This window comes from Peromyscus eremicus, chromosome 2 (assembly GCF_949786415.1).
Source record: "Peromyscus eremicus chromosome 2, PerEre_H2_v1, whole genome shotgun sequence".
In the NCBI taxonomy this organism is placed as follows: Eukaryota; Metazoa; Chordata; class Mammalia; order Rodentia; family Cricetidae; genus Peromyscus; species Peromyscus eremicus.
Window position 1 is genome coordinate 87,337,513 of NC_081417.1, and position 14,754 is coordinate 87,352,266.

At 38.5% G+C, this 14,754-nt stretch overlaps 1 pseudogene; it reads left to right on the forward strand.

Annotated features, from left to right (window-relative positions):
• The first annotated feature begins 12,763 nt into the window (after positions 1-12,763).
• Positions 12,764-14,162, forward strand: LOC131904787 (alpha-enolase-like; annotated as a pseudogene).
• Positions 14,163-14,754: the final 592 nt, after the last annotated feature.

Genomic DNA, 14,754 nt, shown 5'->3' on the forward strand with positions numbered 1-14,754 from the left:
AAGGAAACACATATGTTGTTGTTCAAATGCTCTGGTGAGAAATTTTCTGTTGTTCCTAAAACTACTGCTGATATTTAAAGACTGACCCATTTACCTAAAGTTTAGAAAGCTCAAGGCAAATTTTAGAAGTATTTCTCGACACACAGGATTATTAAATACAGAAGAACGTATATACTCCACAAATTCATAATGCTGCTTTTGCTAAAATTTGTTTCATATAGTCTGGCTAGGAGAATAAATATTTTGCTAATTTCATAACATTTCCTTTAAATAGCCATTGTTTCCCACATATTTTTCCATAAAAATGGAAGAGAGAGACAGAGAAAAAGAGAGGGAAGAAGGGAGGAGGAGAAGGAGGGGGAGGAGAAACGGGGTAGATCCCATAGAGAATTTCAATGGGTTTTTCTGTTACTGAGGTATAACAAAGTCACCAGTTTAGGTTAGCAATCACAGAACAGCAGAGAAAGAGTGAAACCTCCCAGGAAGGAACAGGTAGGGCAGGGTGACTATTTTTAGTGTGTTCCAGGTCATAGGGCTATTCCTGTGATGGCAAGAAACGAAGATCCTGGCCTTAAGAAAAAGAGAGAGTGCTCCACAAAGATCTTCTTTTGAGGTCCGGATTGACTGATTTCCATATGAATTTTGTGGTTAAGGACAAAATGTTTACTGTTTTGAGGCATTAGCTCTTCCTGGAGTTAGCCAACTGCTGCCAAGGCTAGTAAAGACAGATGTCAAAGCACATGACTATAGAACATAAAAGATAAGCTTAAAAGAAGAAAGGACTAGGGAAAAAAAAAGAGGTCAGGAGGAAGGGAAAAGGAGCATATTATTCCATAATAACATTAATGCATAGAGAAAGAGCAAAACAAATTAATTTTTCAGTCATAAAAAGGATGTAATCAACCTGTTTTCCTGTGTGAAAGAGGACTATCTAGTGGCATGAGGCATGACTTCAGCCCAAAAGAACCATGTGAAAACACTGGTGTTTAATATTAGCCATGTGATTTTTATCCTGTCTTGTACTACTCTATGAGGCAGAGGTAAAAATACATTTAAACCATTGTAAAATTCAATATAATGGCTTGTCTGCAGTATAGTATACATATCATACAAATAAACAGCAGCTTTTCTTTCAATGACGACTGCCTAAATTCCCCATCAGTACAGAAAATATACTCCTGTGCTGTTTTCCAGCAAACAAAATTACACACAGGAGACAAGCATGTCCACCTGTTTCCTTATATCTACTAAGCGCTTTCATGAACAGGGAAAGTAAGACAGGAGGAAGAGGAAAAAGGGACATTTCATGAGAGAGTGAGGAGTGAATAAGTAGCTATTTAATATAGTACTTCTGATAAAAGACTAATAGATATACTCTTTAATCAATAACATTTACGGAGGGTGCTGCAGATTAAAAATAATAAATAACTCAAGAGATGATGTTTGAGGCCATGGAGAGCCTCAAACACAATTTTATTTGTAATTTAAAGTACGTGATTTTGTGAATTATGGATTTAAGATTGATTTGCAACAGTTCAATTAATGACCTGGGTTGCTTGTCAATGAGAAGAGGTAGAGGTTGTAAGAGTGCATGTAAATTAACCTTCCTCTCAGTATTCTACCAACTTCTTCCACACTGACAAGTAATCAAGATGATTCGGCAGAAATGGCAAGTTGTTTAGCTTCTCAGCTCCCTGCCACTAAAATATGGTGTCAGATAATTTGTTCCTGTTTAGTTCTAGCTTGATTACTTCTGTTTCTCTGAGATTCGAATTGATGAAGTTTTACTTTAGTTACATGGCAGTGTTAATAAATGCTGTCATGTTTATTAATGAGATAACAAAATTGTATTGTTATGTTTAGAGGACAGAGTCAAGTTCATGTAACTTAAAGGAGTTAAATGTGATAGAAGGTTAATTAAAGTCCATGACCTGTTTGGAATATGTCTTTGGTGTCAATATCAATATAACTTTCAATGAAAAATACCCAAACTAAGAATTAATTTATAAGGTAGGCATATAATAGCCTGCCATTTAAATAAAAAAAAATGATCCTAACAGCTCTTGAAGAAAACTTCTGAATTAAATAATCAAGAAAATGTTGAACATAAAACAAGGTTCAGTGAAGGTTGTCTAGAGCAGGGTCAGTTTCGTTCAGTGTGGCTTTCAACACACTTGCTTGTCCTCCACATCCTTCCCAGGCCTTCAAGCTGTTTCTATAGAGGCACAAATCCTTTGGAAAACCTTCCTATAGATGTCTCTAAAATGTATACACAAAGATTTAAAAATATGTAGAATTAGTGGGTAGGAGAATACACATTAAGAACATTTCTTAATTTTCATTGTTTCCTATTTTTCTGACTGAGGTTAGAAGACAAATATTGACGTGGTGGACTAGCCAAAAATGTGATACAATTAATAGAATTCTATGGACAAAGTTTCAACTGTTCAAATGAAGCTCTAGCCACAATAATATTTCAGACTGATAATTTCCTCCTCAATGAAAGACTTAATTGAGAAAACTGATTCCCCTCTCCAATTTTCAGGCAAATAAAGTAGAACAGAAGTCCATATCTATACACACATGTTCTACTGGACTTTGTTTGAAATTTTATGATAACACGGAGATCCAAGAGGCTTCCAATTTTGTTGCTGTTGTTATCTTCTCTGAGACACGTAGGGAGTGAAGAAAGCCTTGAAATAGTGAATAGGTGCTGTTTCTATGAGCATAGTCATGTCAAAGACCCCAGAGCCTCAGAGCCATGGAGACCTGGTAAAGTCTTTTCCCTGGGGTGAAGCTAAGGGAAATGCCAAATCTTTCCTTGGGGGACCCACTGCAAGTATTTCTGTACAGTATGTGGAGAAAATGTCCACTATAGCTTTTCCCCAGTGTCTTTATGGGCTGATGACTGCTCACCTACAGAAACTAGTCCTACTGAGATTAGCTAAACTTGTGCCTTGTCAGTGGTATAACATACACCCGGTCTTCCAGGTCTGTATGTAATAACACCACTTTCTTGTTCAGTTGTATGAAATAATCATGCCTCTTTGTTCAACTCTATCTAATAAACATGCTGAGCTTCTGGGATGCAGTGATGTGTCCATCAGAGAGCTCCCAGTTCCTCTGACCCCAGTTTTCTGTCCATTTGTCCATCTGTTTGTCTATATCTTCATTCCCTTGCTGTTCCAGTCAACTTTATCCCTGAGGACATGTTAGCTCAGGCTATCCTCATACTTGAAGTGATTCTCTGCTTCTTTCTCTTGAGTGATGCAATGATAGATATGAGCCTTCATGTTCAACTTTGGACTTCTAATTCTTAAAGTACTGTGGTGGTATTGTGTTCCCCAAAATATTGTGCACCCTAATAAACTTATCTGGGGTCAGAGAACAGAACAGCCACTAGATATAGAGGCCAGAAAATAGTGGCACACACACCTTTAATCCTAGCATTCCAGAGGAAGAGATCCGCCTGGATCTCTGTGAGTTCAAGGCCACACTGGAAACAGCCAGGCATGGTGACTCATGCCTTTAATCCCAGGAACTAATGGCAGAAAGCAGAAAGTTATTTAAGGCATGAGGATGAGGAACTAGAGGCTGGTTAAGCTTTTAAGGCTTTTGAGCAACAGTTCAGCTGAGATTCATTTGGATAAGGACTCAGAGGCTTCCAGTCTGAGGAAACAGGATCAGCTGAGGAATTAGCAAGGTGAGGTGGCTGTGGCTTGTTCTGTTTCTCTGATCTTCCAGCATTCACCCCAATATCTGGCTCTGGGTGTTTTTTTTTTTTTTTTTTTTTTTTTTTTTTTTTGAGACAGGGTTTCTCTGTGTAGCTTTGTGCCTTTCCTGGAACTCACTTGGTAGCCCAGGCTGGCCTCGAACTCACAGAGATCCACCTGGCTCTGCCTCCCGAGTGCTGGGATTAAAGGCGTGCGCCACCACCGCCCGGCTTAATAGGACCTTTTAAGATTCGTGCTACAAAGTACTAAATTACTTTTTAAAATTTTGGGAAAAAATGAAAACAGAATGTCTAAAAGGAAGAATTATCAATCTGTAATTTGTAACAGTCATACAGTAAGGGAATTAGAATCCCTGAAAGAAAAGTTCAGGGACCATAAATTGTAGTGGGTAGCTGTTCTAGCTTTGAACTGGAAGTACTAATCCCAGCGAGGCTTCCGGTAACTGTCACTCCTACCTATGACCTGACCCCTGAGGCAGGGCTGAGACTGGAGCCCTTAAGACCCGAGATCCTGATGTGCCGGCTGTCTTGGTTCCTGGTGATCCTGGATGCTGGATGGTAGACTGAGCAGAGTTCTCCAGAGAACACCGCTGGACTGCACTTCACCTTTCCCGGATCCTGTAACCAATCCCTTTACTTGCTGAAAGATACCCCAAAATAAACCTCTCTTTTAACTACATGGAATTGCCTTAATAAATCCCCCAATAATAAATGGTCCACTTCAAGAGTCAGGGCATCAAGAAAAAGACTCACCCCTTCAGATAAAAATTCTCTTTTAGTTTAAATAACTTCAATCTACAGCTAATTGTATATGTGCGAGCTTCATGTGGCCCACGGCTAATTCTACATGTGTAAGCTTCCTGTTTTACTTACTCTTTTCTATATGCTGTAATGTTGCTATGAGCAATACAAAGACAACCTGAGAATTTTCTTATCCCCTCTTTTGGCTAAAACTCTAAATTCAAATTTTCACGTGTATGTTATGTACACCTGTCATTTTTCTCTTAACATGGACAAGTGTTTACATGTAGGGTTTGTGGCCAGGGACTCCAGTAACCTCAAATCAAGTCTTTCTACTTTAATAGTATATGTATGCTTTTTAAAAAGGGAACATACATTTTATTAAATAGAAGTTAATGGAATATGCTGATACCATTCTGACTGAAGAGCTGTGTCTCAAAAACTATAATCAACCTACCAATGATAAGATCAGAGGACTAAATATAAAGGAAAGCTGAACACGCTCTCCGTGAAACAGATATCTTTCTTGTGATCACTAATGTTCCCAATTTGCTAAAATCTTTGTAACAACTATGTAAGTTATAGAGCATCCTGTGAATTTCATTATGAATGAAATTGGGTAGTTGTGTATCTTAAATATAATGTCCTGGGGCTGGAGTTGTGGCTCAGTGGTTAAGAGTATTTGCTGCTCTTGCAGAGGACCTGGGTCCAGTTCCCATCACCCACATGGAGACTTGCAATAACCATATGAACAAAGTAAAAATTAATTAAAAATTTTAACTTAAAGAAATGGTATCCATTTCATCTTATGTCATTAAATTTATGGGTTTAACTTTGCTCACAATAAATCTCCTACATCTGCAGTGATGTTCCTAATAAATTTTGTTATTTGTAATTTGTGTGTTCTTTTGATGGCATTGATTCTAATTAAAATTTATCAACTTTACAGAACTTTTCAGAGTCAACTTTTGGTTTGATTGACTGATTTTACTTTGTCCAGTACTAAATTCCATTGATTTCTATTTCTACTTTTATTTTTAATAATCTTTCTCCCATTTTCTTTTGATTAAATTTGTTTTTTGACTTTTAATTTTTTGAGAACATGTAGATGATTCACATGAGCACTCTTCTCTTTCCTAATTTCAGAATTTAATGCTACAAATATTCCTTCAAGCACCATTTTAGCCACATCTTCAATTCTTAATATATTGCATTTTTTATTTTGTTAAAATATTTTTTATCTTTCTTTGTGACATTTAGAACATGTAGCATATAGTTGCATAGTGTTATAAGTTTAGATACTTTCTGTATTTCTAATTTAATTACATTATCTCTTACACAGAGAGAGCATATCATCTCTTCTAATTAATGGAGAGATGCTGCTGCACACATCAGGAGAATTTGAAATTAATTTATTACTCACAAAAGTAATTTTTAGAGATCACAGGTATAACCTGATTTGCAATAGCAAGAGAAAAGAAGTAATGGTTTGAGCCAGATTCTAAATAAGATGTAAAGGTTTCTGCCTACAGGCCACAGATTTTGAAATCTAAACTTCTCAGGGGCACTAAGAAATGGGGTTTATTGACTTGAAAACATCAGCATGCCCTGATATTGAATAATAAAGGAAGTGTGGTGATATTTTATTTGTGCTTAATAAAATTTGCCTGGAGATCAGAAAGAATAGCCAGCCATTTTAAGTAAAAAAAAGAATTCAGGCAGTGGTAACACATGCCCTTAATTCTATCCCTTAGCAGGCAGGATCTCTGTGTGTTCAAGGCCACACCAGGGAACAGAGTTAATTGTGATGATACATGCCTTTAATCTCAGTACCAACCATAGAGGCCTGGAAGTCTGTACAGACAGACAGAAAGTGACAGAGCTGTGTAAGAAGAAGTGAGGTAGCTGGGCTAAAATAGTCAATGAGAGGGCAGAACTGCAAGGCAATAAAGGTGTGGGTACACAGGAAGTAACACGTATTTGGAAGCTGCAGAGTTGGTGAGGTAAGGTTGGCTGGTGGCTTTCCCTATTTCCCTGATCTCTCTAAGGCTTTAACCCATACTTCTGGCTCCATGTTCTTTTTTATTTAATAAGACCATTTAGAAATTTGCCTATAAGGAAGGAGGCATGAAGACTCTCAGTTGTCAACAACAGCAACCAACAACAACAAATGAACAATAAACAAAAACTCATCCCTTATTATAACTTAGTCCAATATTTGATTGATAACAGAAATGTACTTTGAAAGTGTTAAGGAATGAATTTTAGCCATATGCTCGCTTAGAAAACGGCAATAAAAGTAAGACTTTAGACAAATATGTATTTAATTATCTCAGGCAGTTGTTCAGACTAAGGAACAAAAAACCTACAACATTTACTGATTAAGAAGGGCATTATTATCAAAATTACCTTGTTTTATTTGTTGTGATATTTGAGTGATCTTGCCCATGGTTTCTATTCATATGTATCATTAGTCCCTTTTAAGTAAGCAAATGAGTTATATGATTAATCAATAAGTAGTCTAATGTTAGTCATTATCAGCAGTCATGATAACAGGAAGCATTACTCATCATTAAGTTATCCAGGCCATCTTACATATAATTAAGTATATTTTAGGTATTTTCTGTCTTGCTCTGGGCTACTATAAATACCTTGTGATAATATCCAATAAACAATGGACATTTCTTTTCTACAGATTTGGAGGCTAAGAAATCTAAGATTCTGGTAAAGACAAATTTGTTGTCTGATGAAAATAACTCCCTGATTCCCCAGTTCATAGAAAGGTATCATTAGTTGTGTCCTCAAATAGAACAAGAAAAGAAATATTCTTCTAGAAACTTCTATAAGGACAATGCGATATTTAATATTCTCTGTCTATATGGTTGGATATAATAATCCCAGCCACTGTTAAGACACACTCTTGTGTATATTTATGAAGGCATTCCCAAAGAATGGGAAGATGCACTTTGAATGTGCTTGACATGGTTCCATGGGCTAAGAGACTGGGTAAAATAAAGGAGGAAAAGCCCAGTTTAACATCAGTGTTCCCCTTTCTCTTCTTGTTTTCTTAGTAGTCAGCTTTGAAGGAACAACTCTGTTCCTTGACCTACCCCTGACATTATAATATTCTACTCAAGTAAAAGGAGCCAAATACCATGTAATGATGCCCCTGAAAGTGATTCAAATAAAAGTTTAAGTTGTTCTGTCAAGGTATTTAGTCCCAGTGACAGATGAAAAGCAACCAATATAGATACTAAAAGTTTATTCCCTAGAGCACTGTATGAATTAATCCTCTCTCAAAGTCTGGGGTGATATATTGAGTGCCCTAATAAACTTGACAGAGGATCAGAGGACAGAACCAGCCACTATATTAGACACAGAGCCAAGCAGTGGTGACACACACCTTTACTCCCAGCACTTGAGATCTTATGCCTTTGCTTGGGAAGCACACATGCCTTTAATCCCAGAAAGTATTATGGCAGGGCAGAAAAAGGTATATAAGGTGTGAGGAAACAGGAACTCACTTCTTTAGGCTGAGGATTTCATAGAGGTAAGAACTCATGGCTGACTGTTCTGCTTCTCCGATCTTTCAGCTTTCACCCTGATATCTGGCTCTTTTATTTTATTTCATTTTATTTTATTTTATTTTTATTATTATTAAAAGACCATCTAAGATTCGAACAACAAAAGTCCCTTTCCATTCTTTGATTGAGTGAAGAACATCTATGTTTTTTTCCAGTTTCTGGCTACTATGAATAAAACTACTATGAAAATTGTTGAGCAAGTGTCCTTGTGATATGGTGCATCGTCCTTTGGATATATACCCAGAAGTGGTATAGTTGGGTCTTGAGATAGATCTATTCCACTTTTCTGAGAAACCTCCATATTGATCTCCATATTTGCACTCCTACCAGCAATGGATGAGTGTTCCCTTTGCTTCACATCCTTTCCCGAGAGAGCTGTCACTTGTGTTTTTGATCTTAGCCATTCTGACAGGAGTAAGATGGAATCTCAGAGAAATTTTGATTTTCATTTCCCTGATGACTAAGGATGCTGAACATTTCTTTAAGTGATTCTTGGCCATTTGAGGTTTCTCTGCTGAGAATTCTCTGTTTAGATCTGTATCCCATTTTTTTAAACTGGATTTTTTTAGTCTCTAGTTTCCTGAGTTCTTTATATATTTTAGATAGCAGCCTTCTGTCAAATGTGGGGTGGGTGAAGATATTTTCCCATTCTGTAGGCTACCATTTTGTCATCTTGACACTGTCCTTTGCCTTACAGAAGTATTTCAGTTTCATGAAGTCCCATTTGTTAGCTGTTGATTGTAGTGCCTGTGCTATTCAGGAAGCTGTCTCCTGTGCCAATGTGTTCAAGGCTATTCACCACTTTCTCTTCTATTAGATTCAGTGTATCTGGTTTTATGTTGAGGTCTTTGATCCACTTGGATCTGAGTTTTGTGTAGAGCGATAGATAGGGATCTATTTGCATTCTTCTACATGCCGATCAATATCCAGTTAGACCAGTACTATTTGTTGAAGATGCTTTCTTTTTTCCATTGTATAGTTTTGTCTTTTTTGGCCAAAAATTAGGTGTCTATACATGTGTGAATTTATGTTTGGGTCTTTGATTTAATTCCATTGATCCATCTGTCTGATTTTCATGTCAGTACCATGCAGTTTTTATTACTATACCCTGTAGTAGAGCTTGAAATCAGGGATGGTGATACCTCTGGATGTTCATGTATTGTACAGGATTGTTTTAGCTACCCTGTGTTTTCTGTTTTTTCACATGAAGTTGTGGTACATTTACACAATGGAGTATTACTCAGCTGTTGACAACAATGTCATCATGAAATTTGATGGCAAATGGATGAGACTAGAAAAGATCACCCTAAATGAGGTAACCCAGACCCAGAAAAAACAAACATGATATATACTCACTTATAGGTGGATATTAGCTGTAAAGTAGAAGATAACCATGCTACAATCCACATACGCAGAGAAGCTGAGTAACATGGCAGTCTCAGTAACACGGCAGTCTCAAGGGGGATGCATGAATCTTTACTGTGAAGGGAAATAGAATAGACATTGCTGTTGGTTGAGGGGAGGGGTCTGAGAGATGGCATAGGGAGGGGAACAGAAGGGATCAGGTGAGGGCAAGATGGAGTGAGAGAGTACTGGGAGATACATCTGGAATCTTGGTTCATCTTTGGGACATGATAGAGATTTAGTGCAATGGAAACACCTGGGAATCAATGAAGATGACTCGAGCCAAGAAGACTCCAAGTAAAGAGGGATGTTGAGACTTAACCCGCCATTTCCTGTAACCAGGCAAGACTTCCAGTGGAGAGATTAGGACACCAACCCAGCCACAAAATCTTCAACCTACAATTTATTCTGCTTATAAGAATAAAGGTGGTTCAGAAAATGTGGGAGTGACCAAGCAATTACTGGCCCAGCTTGAGACTATACCATGAAAGGGAGCTCATGCCTGAGGGCCAGAACCCAGGGATGGGATAGCCCAGAGACCTAGGATAGAAGTAAACATGACTGGCAAAAACAAGTCAATGAAATGATTCCTAATTGATTACTAATGATATTCTGCTATACTCATAGATTGGTGCCTAGCTCAGTTGTCATCAGAGAAGCTTCACCCAGCAACTGATGGAAACAGATGCAGAAACTCACAGTCAAACATTAGACAGAGCTCGGAGAAGTCTGGAAGAGGAGGAAGAAAAACTGTAGGACCCAGTGGGGTCAAGGGCAACACAAGAAAACCCACAGAACCAGCTAACTGTGGCTCATAGAGGCTCACAGAGACTGAACCGACAACCAGGGAGCCTGCATGGGGCTGATCCAGACCTTTTGTATGTACATTACAACTGTGTAACTTGGTCTTCTTGTGAGATTTATAACAGTGGGAGTAGGAGCTATCTATCTATGGCTTTTTTGCCTGCTTTTGGGACCCTTTTGTCCTAATAGGTTGCCTAGTCAGCCTCAATAGAAGAGAAGGTGCCTACTCTCACTGCAACTTAATATACCATGGCTGGCTGATATCCATGGGAGGCCTGCCCTTTTTCTGAAGAGAAACAGAGGAGGAGGAGTAGACAGAGAGGGACATGGAGGGAGGGGAAACTGAGGTAAGAATGTAAAAACAAAATAAATAAATAAACAACAAACAAAAAGCCCCTTTCCACAGACCATCACAATGACAACTAGGTTTTATCATATTAATTTGGGAACCACGATTTAAAGATTTATTCTATATTATTCCTATTTAGTATTAGTAATTATTTGCTGACTGGATTATTAATACCTAGAATAATACCAGGGACTACTAAGCCCATGACAAGGGCATGAGCAGCTTAATAACCATATTTTGTCTTGTATAGCTGGAAAAGAAACATGGACATAGAGTCCAAAAAGGAAATGCTTATCCCTGTCATGGTACATAGGTTGAATATTGCCTAAGACTCAAGTCTTGATGGTATAAGAGTGGAGGAGTAGGAAAGTGTTGCTAAAATAAAATCAGATCAAGAATTTTGACAGATGTTGGAGGAAAGTCCCCTTTATGAAGGGCTGTGAGCTTGTTGGTGTGACCAGAGCAAGAATGTTTCTTAGAAATGGAAAAACAAATCACAAGGATGGGTAAAATTAACATTTTAGGTTTGGGAACACAGTTAATTTTGTGGAGTTAGTATTTAGGAAAGAATGACTAACCAAAGTCAAAGTTTTTAAGAATGATTGGGAAATAGTAATAAGCACTAGTGATTCATTTAAGGATGGATCATTGCTTAATCTCTCTCTCTCTCTCTCTCTCTCTCTCTCTCTCTCTCTCTCTCTCTCTCTCTCTTTCTCTCTCTTCTTTCTCTCTCCTTTCTCCACCTTTCCTAAGATTCTCATGCTGGATGTGTTGGCTAGGTTTTATGTCAGCATGACACAAGCTAGAGTCTTTTGAGTAGATGGAACCTCAATTGAGAAAATGCCTTCATAAAATCAGTCTTCATTTTCTTAATTACTGATTGATGGGGGAGGACCCAGCTCATTGCGAGTAATGCCCTCCCTGGGCTGGTGGTTCTGGGTGTTCTAAGAAAGCAGGCTGAGCAAGCCATGAGGAGCAAGTCAGTAGGCTGCACTCCTTTATGGCCTCTGCTTCAGCTCCTGCCTCCAGGTTCCTGCCCTGTTTGTGTTCCTGCCCTAACTGCTTTTGATGATGAACTGTGATATAGAAATTCACGCAAAATGAATTCTCAGATTGCTTTTGGTCAAGGTCTTTCATTACAGCAATAGAAACCCTAACTAAGGCACACAGCAAACACTCTACGCTAGCTGTATCCTCAACCATTTTTTTTTTTTACATAAAAAGATATTTTAAAGATAGTTTTGCGAAGTTGATCAGGTTTATCTTGGACTTACTCCTAGTCTGGGTAGGCCCTAAACTTGAAATTCCCCTGGGTCAGCTTCCCTAAGAAGTTGGGATTAGGCCAATGCCACCAAACTTGGTTCAGTATGATTAATTTGGGTCAACATAATTTCAAATTCACTAATTTTTCCTCACTAAAGGCATTCTTGGTACTATCAATGCATGCATTACTTCGGCGATTTCTAGTACTTTTTGTACCAAAGTTTTCATTTCTCTTCTGAATTTCCTCATCCATTCATGTCTACTGTCCCATTTTCAGTAAGATCCTTCCATAAAGTAGCTATGGGTGCTTTGAATCCCTTGTTTGATTATTCAAACCCTGAGGTCATGCCTGACTCTAGTATACAACTAGAGTACTCCTCTGTTTCTTGACATCATTACTTCTTTATATTCTTTACATTTTGTTATAGTTTCTTTCCTTTCACTTTCATAAAACACCCTGACCTTGTGATATCAACACCACAAAGAAGTTTTCTGAATAACTCTTTCTTTTGTTAGTTCAGTATCACGTGAAAAGATACCAACATCCTTCCAGAGTTTTTGATGATTTATTTGTTTATTTGTTTTGAGATAGTGTCTCATGGAGTTTAGGCTGGCATAATTTACTATGTTTCTGAGGATGACCTTGAATTTCTAGTCTTTTAAAAACTATAGTTCTGGACCATTACACAGGGTTCCCAGAGTTTTTATTTCACTTTAGTACATGGGTAACTGTATTCTTTGAGGGGGCTTTGGTAGTTGGCCTTGCTAATAAGGAATTATTGTTTAAAATGAGATCAGAATATGTGCTTCATCAAAACATTACTGATGTCATTTAAATGTTTTGGTAGCATAGACTTCAGACAATCCAGTGGCCAGAAATTCACCATGTCTATTCTTAAGATCCATGCCAGAGAGATCTTTGATTTTCATGGGAATTCCACTGTTGAGGTTGATCTCTGTGCCTCAAAAGGTCTGTTTCAAGTTGCTTTGTCCAGAAGTGCCTCTGCTGGTATCTATGAGGCTATATTAGGAAAATGATAAGATGAGGTACATGGGGAAGGGTGTCACAAAAGCTGTTAGGCACATCAATAAAACTACTGCACCTGCTCTGGTTAGTAAGGTACTGAATGTTGTGGAACAGAAGAAACTGCTAACTGAGATGGAGGGTCTGAAAATAAATCTAAATTTGGTACAAATGTCATCCTGGCAGTGTTCCTGGTTATCTGCAAAGCTGGTGACTTTGGAAAAGGCATATCCCAGTACTGTCACATCACTGACTTAGCTGACAAACTGAAAGTCATCCTACCAGTTCTGGCTTTCAACGTGATCAATGCGGGTTCTCATACTGGCAACAAGCTGGCCACACAAGAGTTCGTGATCCTCCTAGTGGGTGCATTAAGTTTCTGGGAAGGCATGCACATTAGAATGAAGGTTTACCACAACCCAAAGAAAGTCATTAAAGAGAAATATAGGAAAGATGCCACCAATGTGGGTGATGAAGACAGGTTTGCACCTAATATCCCGGAGAACAAAGAATTGTTGGAGCTGTTGAAGAGTATGGTTGGGAAGGCTGGCTATTTTTATCAGGTCATCATCTGCATGATATGGCTGCCTCTGAGTTCTACAGGTCAGGCAAATATGACCTGGATTTCAAGCCTCTTGATGTCACCAATCAGGTGCATGACACCTGGCCAGCTGGCTGATTTGTATAAGTCCAGGAGTATCCAGCAGTCTCCATTGAAGATTCCTTTGATCAGAATGATGAGGAAGCTTGGCTGAAGTTCACAGCTAGTGCAGGCATCTAGGTAGTTGGGTGACAATTTAATAGTTACCAAGCCTAAACAGATTGCCAAGGCTGTAGCTGAGAAATCCTGCAACTGCCTCCTGCTCGAAGTGAACCAAATCAGCTTGGTGACCAAATCTCTCTAGGCAGACCAGCTTGCCCAGTCCAATGGCTGAGGCATATTGGTGTACCATTGCTCTGGGGAAACTGAGGATACTTTCATCGCTGACCTGGTAGTGGGACTCTGGTGAGCCTTGCCAGTCCTAACACCTGGCCAAATAAAACCAGATTTTCAGAATTGAGGAGGATCTAGGCAGTAAGGCTAAGTTTGCTATTTGGTCCATTCAGAAACCCCCTGACCAAGTAAAGCATGTGCTGGAAATGCCTGGAGTCCCCAGTCACCACTCACTGCTCAGACTCTGTTCCAGATGTCATCAAGGGGGCTCGGGACCACCCAGTGCTTGCCCATCCCTCTATTCCACTGTTTCCTTAGAAGTTTGAAGACACACCTGACCAACAAGAGCCCTGCTAGGAACCACATGTGACTGGTTCAAATCAGGCTTTCTCTCACCTCATTTCAGGGCTAGTGTCTGTGTGTAGCCCTCTTACCTTCAGTGTAAACTTTGGAGTGGACACAGGCAACCCCCCCCCAGTGGTTCTATGTGCAAAGTAAAAGCCCCAGTGACCCATTAAAAAAAGACAATGACAATGTACATTATATTCCTAAAAGATGATTTGCATTGAAATGCTGACACTAGTCACCTGTTCTTAGAAGAGTTCATTTGGTTGTTTTGATTTCCATTCTCCGCCATGAATGTTTTCTTTTCATTACTGTCTATGTTTTGTGAGTTATGATTTGTTTTTGTGCATTGATTTTGATTATATCTCTGGGCCTCTCCGTCTTTTAAAATCTTATTTTGAAATGGGGTTGAAGATATAAAATGTATGCTTTGTACTGTCAATTCCCCACCAATCTTTGCCCAAAAGAAAATTCAATGATATTCACTTACATTTGTTATCAAATATAATTTGGTATCATGATATTTCATGTTTTAGGAGCTAGACAAGTCTCTATTATATAAGTCATTTTTAT